An 8826-nucleotide genomic window follows, 5' to 3' on the forward strand; every position below is an offset into this window, starting at 1 on the left:
GGTTTGAGTTTGCTGATGAAATTATGCAAGAGATCTTCATCTGGCTTATTTCTTGAAATGAAGAAGGAATTCACTGGAATCCTACTGACATCTGGCTTTTGGATTGTCGTAATCTGGTTCGCAGATGATAACAACCGTGAGAATGAGCCTAGTGAAAGGAACTTAACCAGGAGCAGTGAAGTCATATTCTTCCACGAGACTTCTGGTGCAAGTGTTTTGAATTCTCGTCAAGCCTGCTCTGTGGAATCTGCCGCCAATATGAATCCTAACTTCACTGTCCACCTACTAATGACTTCCAGTTACATTGATAAGACCAATGCACTGATGAAACAGCTTTTATTATACGACAATGTCTACATAAAGCACATCGACATGAAGGTTTATTTCCAAGGAACACCTCTTGAGGACCTCTAAAACAGTGCGGCTCTGAACAGGAGTAAATGGCCAGTGTCCCACACGAGCGACGCCCTCAGGTACCTAACACTGTGGAAAATGGGTGGCACGTACCTTGACCTCGACGTCCTTCTGTTGAAATCCCTGGAAGGGTTCAGGAACTATGTTGGAGCTGAACATCCAGAATCTGTGGCAGCAGGAGTAATGAACTTCGATCACGGACATCCTATGTTGGCAGCGTGCATCGAAGAACTTCGCACTAATTTCCAAGGAAACGTTTGGATTCATAATGGTCCTGGAGTGATCACACGAGTTCTAGAAGCTACGTGCATCGAGAAGTATATACCGGACATGTTGCCCAACAAGTGTGGTGGTTTTACAGTTTTCCCCCCTTATGCATTCTACCCCATTCCTTATTGGAGTTGGCGGTCATACTTTGATGAAGAGAAAAGCAACAAAACAATGGAAGAGCTATCATGGAGCTTTGCAGCACATGTGTGGAATAGCCTAAGCGCCGGAGAAAAGATCAAAGTGGGTTCAAATCAACCGTATTCAAGAATTGCAAAGAAAGTGTGTCCTAAGGTGTACTCAAATAGCGGGGGAGTTTATGTGACACATGTCAAAAGTTCGAAGAATTATGTGAAATATGTTAAACGTTTCAAGACCGTGATATGAGTGATATGAGTAATATGAGTAATACCCCTTGTACCCCCCACCCGCACAAAATAATTATTCCGAGGCGAGATGCCGCATTTGCGTCCCATTTGAGTAGCGCCAAAACCTTATTTCTGATTACATAAGTGTGGCTATTTGTTTTGGAAAGTGCTGGATTTGTGTAGACAAGAAAATATTGAATTTACCTGCATAATACCGTGCGTCCATTTCGATGTGCAGCCGAGAGATCGGGAGAAGCGTGGCGGGCGGCAGTGACGGAGATGCCGACATTTGCGGCCTGAAATGCCCGCTTATTTTTATGGACATATGCAGACATTTATATAAATATTGCAAAACGAGCACTAACCTGTGTTATAAGAGTATGGTTTTAATTTTAGTAGCTTAGTGACTGTATGTGCCGATGATTTTGACACGCCCACCTCTTGTGAAACACGGCGTAGAGGTTTGTTTGGAGAACGTTCTAACGCTGCACCAATATCATCGAGTTTTGCTTCGGTTAGAATCCGTCGTTTTTGCTTAGGTGTTTTAAAATTTAACGATACAGTTTCTCGTAATTTAAGGACAAGATGTCTAACCGTATCTCTGTGTGGAGTTGAAAGGCATAGGAATTTCTGTACAAATTACCTACACACGTCTCGACACGAGTTTGTTTTCACGTAGGTACGAGTCATACATAAAAAAAATCTTTGTTCTAACGTGAATCTTGCGGCTGGCATTCCAATCGTCTCACTGACACGTCACACATACACACTACAATAACACAAACAAGTAACTGCAAGTAACCAAGAATAACACTCTTGCGCACAGTACGAAATTAACACGGTCTTGGTTTACATTGCTCGCCACTATATTTACAACTCTGTCTTCATCTAGTCGCGAAGGAACAAAAAACTCGAGCTCGGAGATTTCGGATTGCAAGGAAGCTCACGAACACTATTGACTTTTAACGGTTTCTTCTATAGCGTAATCTTGATACAGTGTCGCACATTCGAAACCTCCAAACGATCCCCATCGGCACAAAACTCTTTCAAGGATATAAACTTAAGCAGGACGTTACTGGTCAAAACTATGATTAAAATGTTTTATTATCTGTGGCTCTTAACATCGTTTCTAAAGCGTATTTTTTAGTGTATATAAGAGCAGAACTTGGATGAATTACAGAAGAACATTTGCGTGTTATAACACAGGTTAGTGATCGTTTTGCAATATTTATATAAATGTCTGCATATGTCTATAAAAATAAGCGGGCATTACAGGCCGCAAATGTCGGCATCTCCGTTAGCGCCGCCCGCCACGCTTCTCCCGATCTCTCGGCTGCAGATCGAAATGAACGCACGGTATAATATGTTCAGGGTGTCCACAAATCAAGTATTTAATTTGTTGAAATAATGATTTTTACTCGTAATGTTTTTCATGGTATATGTTCTTTACACAGTACTTTCAACATGTGCGCCATACACATCTGTCGGTAATAGTGCGAAAGACGTTCTGGAGCATTGCCGGTGTTATGGCAGCAACAGATTGTGTAATGCGGTTTAGGAGTTCCTCACCAGCTATGCACTATACAATTTTACAAGTTAAGCCCTCCTCCTCCCTACAAAAATCCTGCGTACGAAGTGTCTGTGTTTGGTAATAATTATCAAAGTTAGATATAAAAAGTTATTGATTGTTCTCAAGGCAATTTTTTTAAAAAATATATATATTTTAGTATATTTTGAAAATATATTATACAGTGAAGGAAAGGGAAAATGTCAATCTTTCAACTTTCAAAAGTGCTTTTGAAAGCCTAAATCTAATATAATGCTTCAATCTAATATACGAGTCAGAGATCTTCAATTTGTATCCTTTTCATAAAATTTTCGATTAAAATTCTACCTCTATGTCCTTTCAATGAGGAAGCTTTCCTTCCATGTACAGTGGGATCCACTAGTATTGCTTGGCAAACTGTCCATTACTATTTTCATTATTTCTCTTACATCCTATGTATTTTAAGCGATGGATTTTTATGTTTGATGGTGCATAATTTGACAACAGCTTGTATCGAGTATTCTTTTAATCCTGGAAGCTCCTCTTGGATAAAATAAAGTGCACGAATATCGTAATGGACAATTTGCACGATCATACTCATGAATCCCACTGTAGTACACAACATTGGTTCGATTCCAGTAAAGCTTAAAACTTTGACAAAGCATGGAAGAAAGTGAAATTCAAATTCTAATAAATTAATTTGCAACAACGCTTATCGAAAGAAACCTACATGGAAACAAAGAATGATTGAAATATCATTGCTATAGTTTAGCTATGATTCTAGCTTAATTTCAAGTTAATCATTAAAAATCAACAGCATTCCATGAAGAAATATTACATGTCGCAAGAAATCTTTACCTGAATCTGTGTGAGTACAATACTTTTATTCTTAATTCATTTAGGATTTTTAGTGTAGTCTCTTTAGGAATGTCGGAGAGTTACAGATTATAAACACAGTTATTGCAAGTAGAATCGTAAATTAAATTTTGAGGGCTTGCTTTGTATTAGCTCCCTCCAAAAAAGAAATGGAAGTGCGGACATTAGAAGATGAGCCAAAGACAAAATGAAGACGTTAATAATTAGTATTTATCGATGTGATACGAACCTAAGATATGTCTATAGAATGTAGAATTAGAAAGAAACAGCGTCAAAATGTACATGTAGAAAATATATACTGCAATGAAACTGGCTCCACTACTCGTATACAAATCGAAAAGAAAAGTTAAAAATATAATAATAATTAATTAATGCTATTGTGTTTATAGAGGTGCAGTTGTTTTTTAATTAGAAAAATTACAAAAATTACCATAATTACCCACCAATTGTACACTGTCACTAGTATGAGTATCTCGAATGACACACATTCACAGATGGGTCCACCTAGTGCATTTTGCCTCCTATTTACAGTAAATTAATATTTTTATGAACAAAAGTAATACAGAAATATTATGACACAACAACTTACGGAAGAATGTAATTTATTATATTTTTTAATAAAAAGAATCACAATTGAAAAATCGAAAAAATAGAGGTGGTGGGTCTGACAGCCCTGCCTCGGGTAAGCTAGACACAGACACACACTTATGCAGGTTTGTTATATATAAGTAGTGGGGTTTGTGATATTACTAGGACAAAAATCATACAAATGAAGAGCCATATGATTAAACAGCCCGATTTGGCTACACTTAAAACTATGCCAAGATGCCCATATGCCCCAATTGCTCAAGTGTGCTATGCTGACAATCCCAAGAATCCTGAATTCTAGTGTACAAATGAAGAACCCTCAACAGACAGATTTGCCTACACTTAAAACTATGTCAAGTACCCATATGATCTTATTGCTTACAGTGTGCTACTCTGTCAAAATCCCAAGAATCCTGAATTCTAGTGTACAAATAAAGAAGCCTCAACAGATTGATTTGGCCATGTGTGCAAAAGCTACGTCTGTGAGATTGTTGTCCATAAGCTTGTCAAAAATATGCCCCTCTTGATATTGTTATGGCTACACTTAAAACTAAGCCAAAAATGCTCATATCATCATGCTCTAACAACTTACAGATCTAATACAATACAGGATTACCTTGGACAAAGGCAGGCTGCAAATTGAACTGTTACCTGCTTTCTTCCTAATCTTTGATCAGTTTATTGCCCGGGGCAGTAATTACTTAGCTCAGAAATACATTAGTCTGTCAGACAGTTATGATCGGGGAGATAAATTATGCACGCTTGGGGGCTTTCATATTCCATTATTGCTGGCACGCATGGGAAAAAGAAAAATAAGCTGAAAGGGGGTATTATTGATATTTCTGTGTAATTTTAGGGAAAATTCCTTTTGCATGAAAGCATGCAGGCCTGACGCATGCTTTTGCCTCCAATTCCCTGGAAGGGCATGAAACTTCAATTAATATTTCTGTGTAATAGGGGGAAATTCTTACTAAAAGGACATTACTCCTTTGCATGACAGCATGCAGACCTGGCTCCAATTCCAAAAGGCTATGCTCTGAAATAATATATACACACGCGAGACTTTGAGAATATTCACTGCAAGTTCAAAGTCCAACTTTGACTGTATTTAGCTGATATCCAGCTCATAGCTCCTGGGTCTGATACTCAGTAGAGCGTGGGCATAGCCCCATGGCTTATATGCCTTGTAATCAAGAGGCTCCTGGGTCTGATACTCAGTAGAGCGTGGGCATAGCCCCATGGCTTATATGCCTTGTAATCAAGAGGATCCGGGTTTGAGGCCTCCCCGATGGTGAAGTGTTAATATTGCTGCCTTGTAATCAAGAGCTCCCGGGTTTGATACCTGGTAAAGTGTGTGAGATTGAAATACATGTGGCAGAATAATATCCCCACACGTGAGACTTTGAGAATATTCACTGCAAGTCCAAAGTCCAATTTTGACTGTATTTAGCTGATATCCAGCTGATAGCTCCCGGGTTTGATACTTGGTAAAGTGTGTTATACAACAGCATAATAGAGCAAAATTACTCTATATTGGGGATCACCAGAGCCTAGTTATTGCTGTTGTCTGGGTATAAAAGCACCAGCTCAGCCACTAACTGCTGTTATAATTGTTTTGGCATACTATCCATAGTTCTGTTTTTTTGGAGCAAGAAATTTTATATAAATAAACAATAAAAATGCCAAACTTGAAATATTGCAATCAGTGTAAAAAAAATATTTCAAGTTCTAATTGGGCTAGGCACCGGCATAATTGTGATCCAGAAAAATGCAGAACACCCACAAAAATGTGTCCAAGATGCCATAAAATATTAAGCAAAGCATATTACAATAGGCATAAGTGTACTTGTTATGTACAGTCATCAACATTGCCCTCACAGCCATCTACATCTGGTCTGAAAAGGAAGCTTGAAACACCTGTTAATGCTAGAGCAGCAAAGCAGCCACGCTATGCACCACCTATGCATAGCAGTTTTAATGGCCAACTTAGGGATCACTGTTTTGAATCAGAGCCAAGATGTGACATTAAGAATTTTTTGAACAGTATAAATCCTGATGTGCAGGCAATTCTAAATGCACAAAATGGCTCTTATAAGCTGTCCCTCAAATTGTTTACACAATATATGAAACCAAATGGCACAAAATATACACAGCCCCACATAACAGAAACTGTACCGGTATATTCAAATGCAAATTTAGACAAAATAATAAGCAGTTTGATAGAGCAATTGAATATTAAACACTCTGAATTTGCTGCAAAAGAATTGGGTTGGAGCCTATGTGGAACTCCACACAAGTTATATATTAATATTTCTGAATTCAGCCCATTACAAGGTTCTACATATCTGCCATTACCTGCCAATATCAAAAACAAAAAAGCCGTGGTTAACATAAAAAATAATGATGAGAAATGTTACCTGTGGTGTATTTTACGCGGTTTGTATCCAGTTTTAAGGCATCCTGAGAGAATAAGTTATTATAAACAATATGAACACAATTTTGATGATGCTATTAAGGGCTTAGAATATCCAATGTCTGTTCAGAATATTGATAAATTTGAAAAAAAGGCCAGGGATATCAATGGTAAACAATTATCTATTAATGTATTTATTTGTTCCACTGGCCGTGGCAATTGCTTGATAGCACCTCTCAGAATCAGTACACTTGATGATGATTCTGCTGTCCCGATTGATCTGCTCTTAATTGAAGGGGATGACACATACCATTACACTCTGATACACAGTCTTGAAGCTTTAGTCAGAAAACAACTAGACAAATCTAATACAATATTCAAGTTGTGTAGAAGATGTTTGACTGTATTTGATGGTAGAAAAATGGTGAATGGTTTTTATGAACAAAATGCAGAAATTGCTAAAAACAAGTTAATTGAACATTTAAAATACTGTGCCAACCATAAACCTGTTCATATGGTGATGCCTAGTCCAAGTGAAAATGCCAAATTCAAAAAATTTGAAGCCTTGTTGGAACACCCAGCATATATAGTCTGTGATTTTGAATCAAAACTCAAACCCCTTGCATTATGCAGCCTAGATCCTGATGAATCTTCAATTACATCATACCAGCTACATGAACCTTCTAGTTTTTATTATGTTGTTGTACAGGATGGTGTTGTTAGTGAAGAATATTTATACATGGGACCAGATGCCATCAACGAATTTGCACATAGAATAGAAAATAAGTGCCATGACATAGCATCTTATTAAAATCAAAACCCATGATGCCTTTAACAGAATATCAGATTGAAGATTTCAACAATGCAGAAAAATGTCCGGTATGTGATTCTGAATTTTCAGATACAAATATCAAGGTGTATCACCATTCTCATACAGATGGTAAATTCAAAATGGCCCTGTGTAATAGCTGTAATATTAAGATCCAGAGACCAAAATTTGTCCCTATATTTTGCCATGGTGCATCCAATTATGATTTTCATATTCTGATCAGGTACGAGGGGTTTGACAAGCAGAATTTAAATATTTTAGCAGAAAATGATGAGAAATATATAGCTATTAGCAAGATAATTAAAGTTAATGGTGTTCCCATTCACTTAAGATTTCTTGATTCCTACAGAATTCTGTCCGCTAGCTTGGCTACACTGGCCAATCAATTATCTGATGACCAATTCAAAATCACATGTGCTATGTTTCCAAGTCAGGACCTGAAATTAATTAGGCGGAAGGGTGTATACCCATATGATTATGTTACAGATTTTTCCAAATTTGATAAGTGTGCTCTGCCACCACAACAAGAGTCCTACAGCAAACTCAGAGCATCTGGAATCACTGATGAAGATTATCACCATGCCCAGTTGATGTGGAACAATTTAAAATGCCAGACATTTGGTGATTATCATAAGGCATACTTGAAACTTGATGTGACTCTCTTAGCCGATATACTTCAGGCATTTAGAAAATCATCGATGGAAAATTATAAACTGGATCCAATGTATTTCTACAGTCCACCAGGCCTAGCATGGTCTGCAATGTTTTTAAACACTAAAATGCAATTGGATCTGATCCAAGATCAAGATATGTATCTGTTTATGGAGCAATGTATAAGAGGAGGCATGGTGCAATGTTCTCAGAGATATGCCAGAGCAAATAACAAATATATTCCCAATTATGATCCAGCACTGCCATCAAATTATATGCTGTATGTAGATGCCAACAGCCTGTATGGTTATGCTATGATGGATAAATTGCCATATGCAGGGCTTGAGTGGGTTGAAGATTTCAATATTGAAGATCTTAAGGATTTTGATGACAGTGACTATGGCCTGTTCTTAGAAGTTGATCTGACAATTCCTGATGATTTACACAGCCAGTTTTCTGATCTACCCCCAATTCCTGAGGTTAAGTGTTCACCTGGCTCTAAACAGAAGAAGCTAATGATGACTCTGGAGCCAAAACAGGGTTATGTCATATATTACAAAAACCTCCAGTTCCTAATGAATCATGGTGTTCAAGTGACCAAAGTTGGCAAAGTCTTAAGGTTCAGGCACTCAAGATGGTTGAAGCCATGTATTGATACAAACACAGAGCTTCGAACATCTGCAATGAGCCAATTTGATAAAACTTTGTTTAAATTGATGGTAAATTCAGTGTATGGCAAAACCATAGAAAATGTCAGAAAACATACTGATGTTAAATTAATTACTGACCCCAGCCAGAGCAAAAAATTGATAGCAAAGCCTAATTTCAATTATAGAAGAATTTATGATGAGAATATGGCACTTTTCAACATGAA

At 37.5% G+C, this 8826-nt stretch overlaps 1 pseudogene; it reads left to right on the forward strand.

Annotated features, from left to right (window-relative positions):
• Window positions 1-492: 492 nt before the first annotated feature.
• Window positions 493-1068, forward strand: LOC146004818 (alpha1,4-N-acetylgalactosaminyltransferase 1 pseudogene; annotated as a pseudogene).
• Window positions 1069-8826: the final 7758 nt, after the last annotated feature.

The sequence above is a fragment of the Lepisma saccharinum genome, chromosome 22 (genome assembly GCF_977018435.1).
Source record: "Lepisma saccharinum chromosome 22, izLepSacc3.1, whole genome shotgun sequence".
NCBI lineage: Eukaryota > Metazoa > Arthropoda > Insecta > Zygentoma > Lepismatidae > Lepisma > Lepisma saccharinum.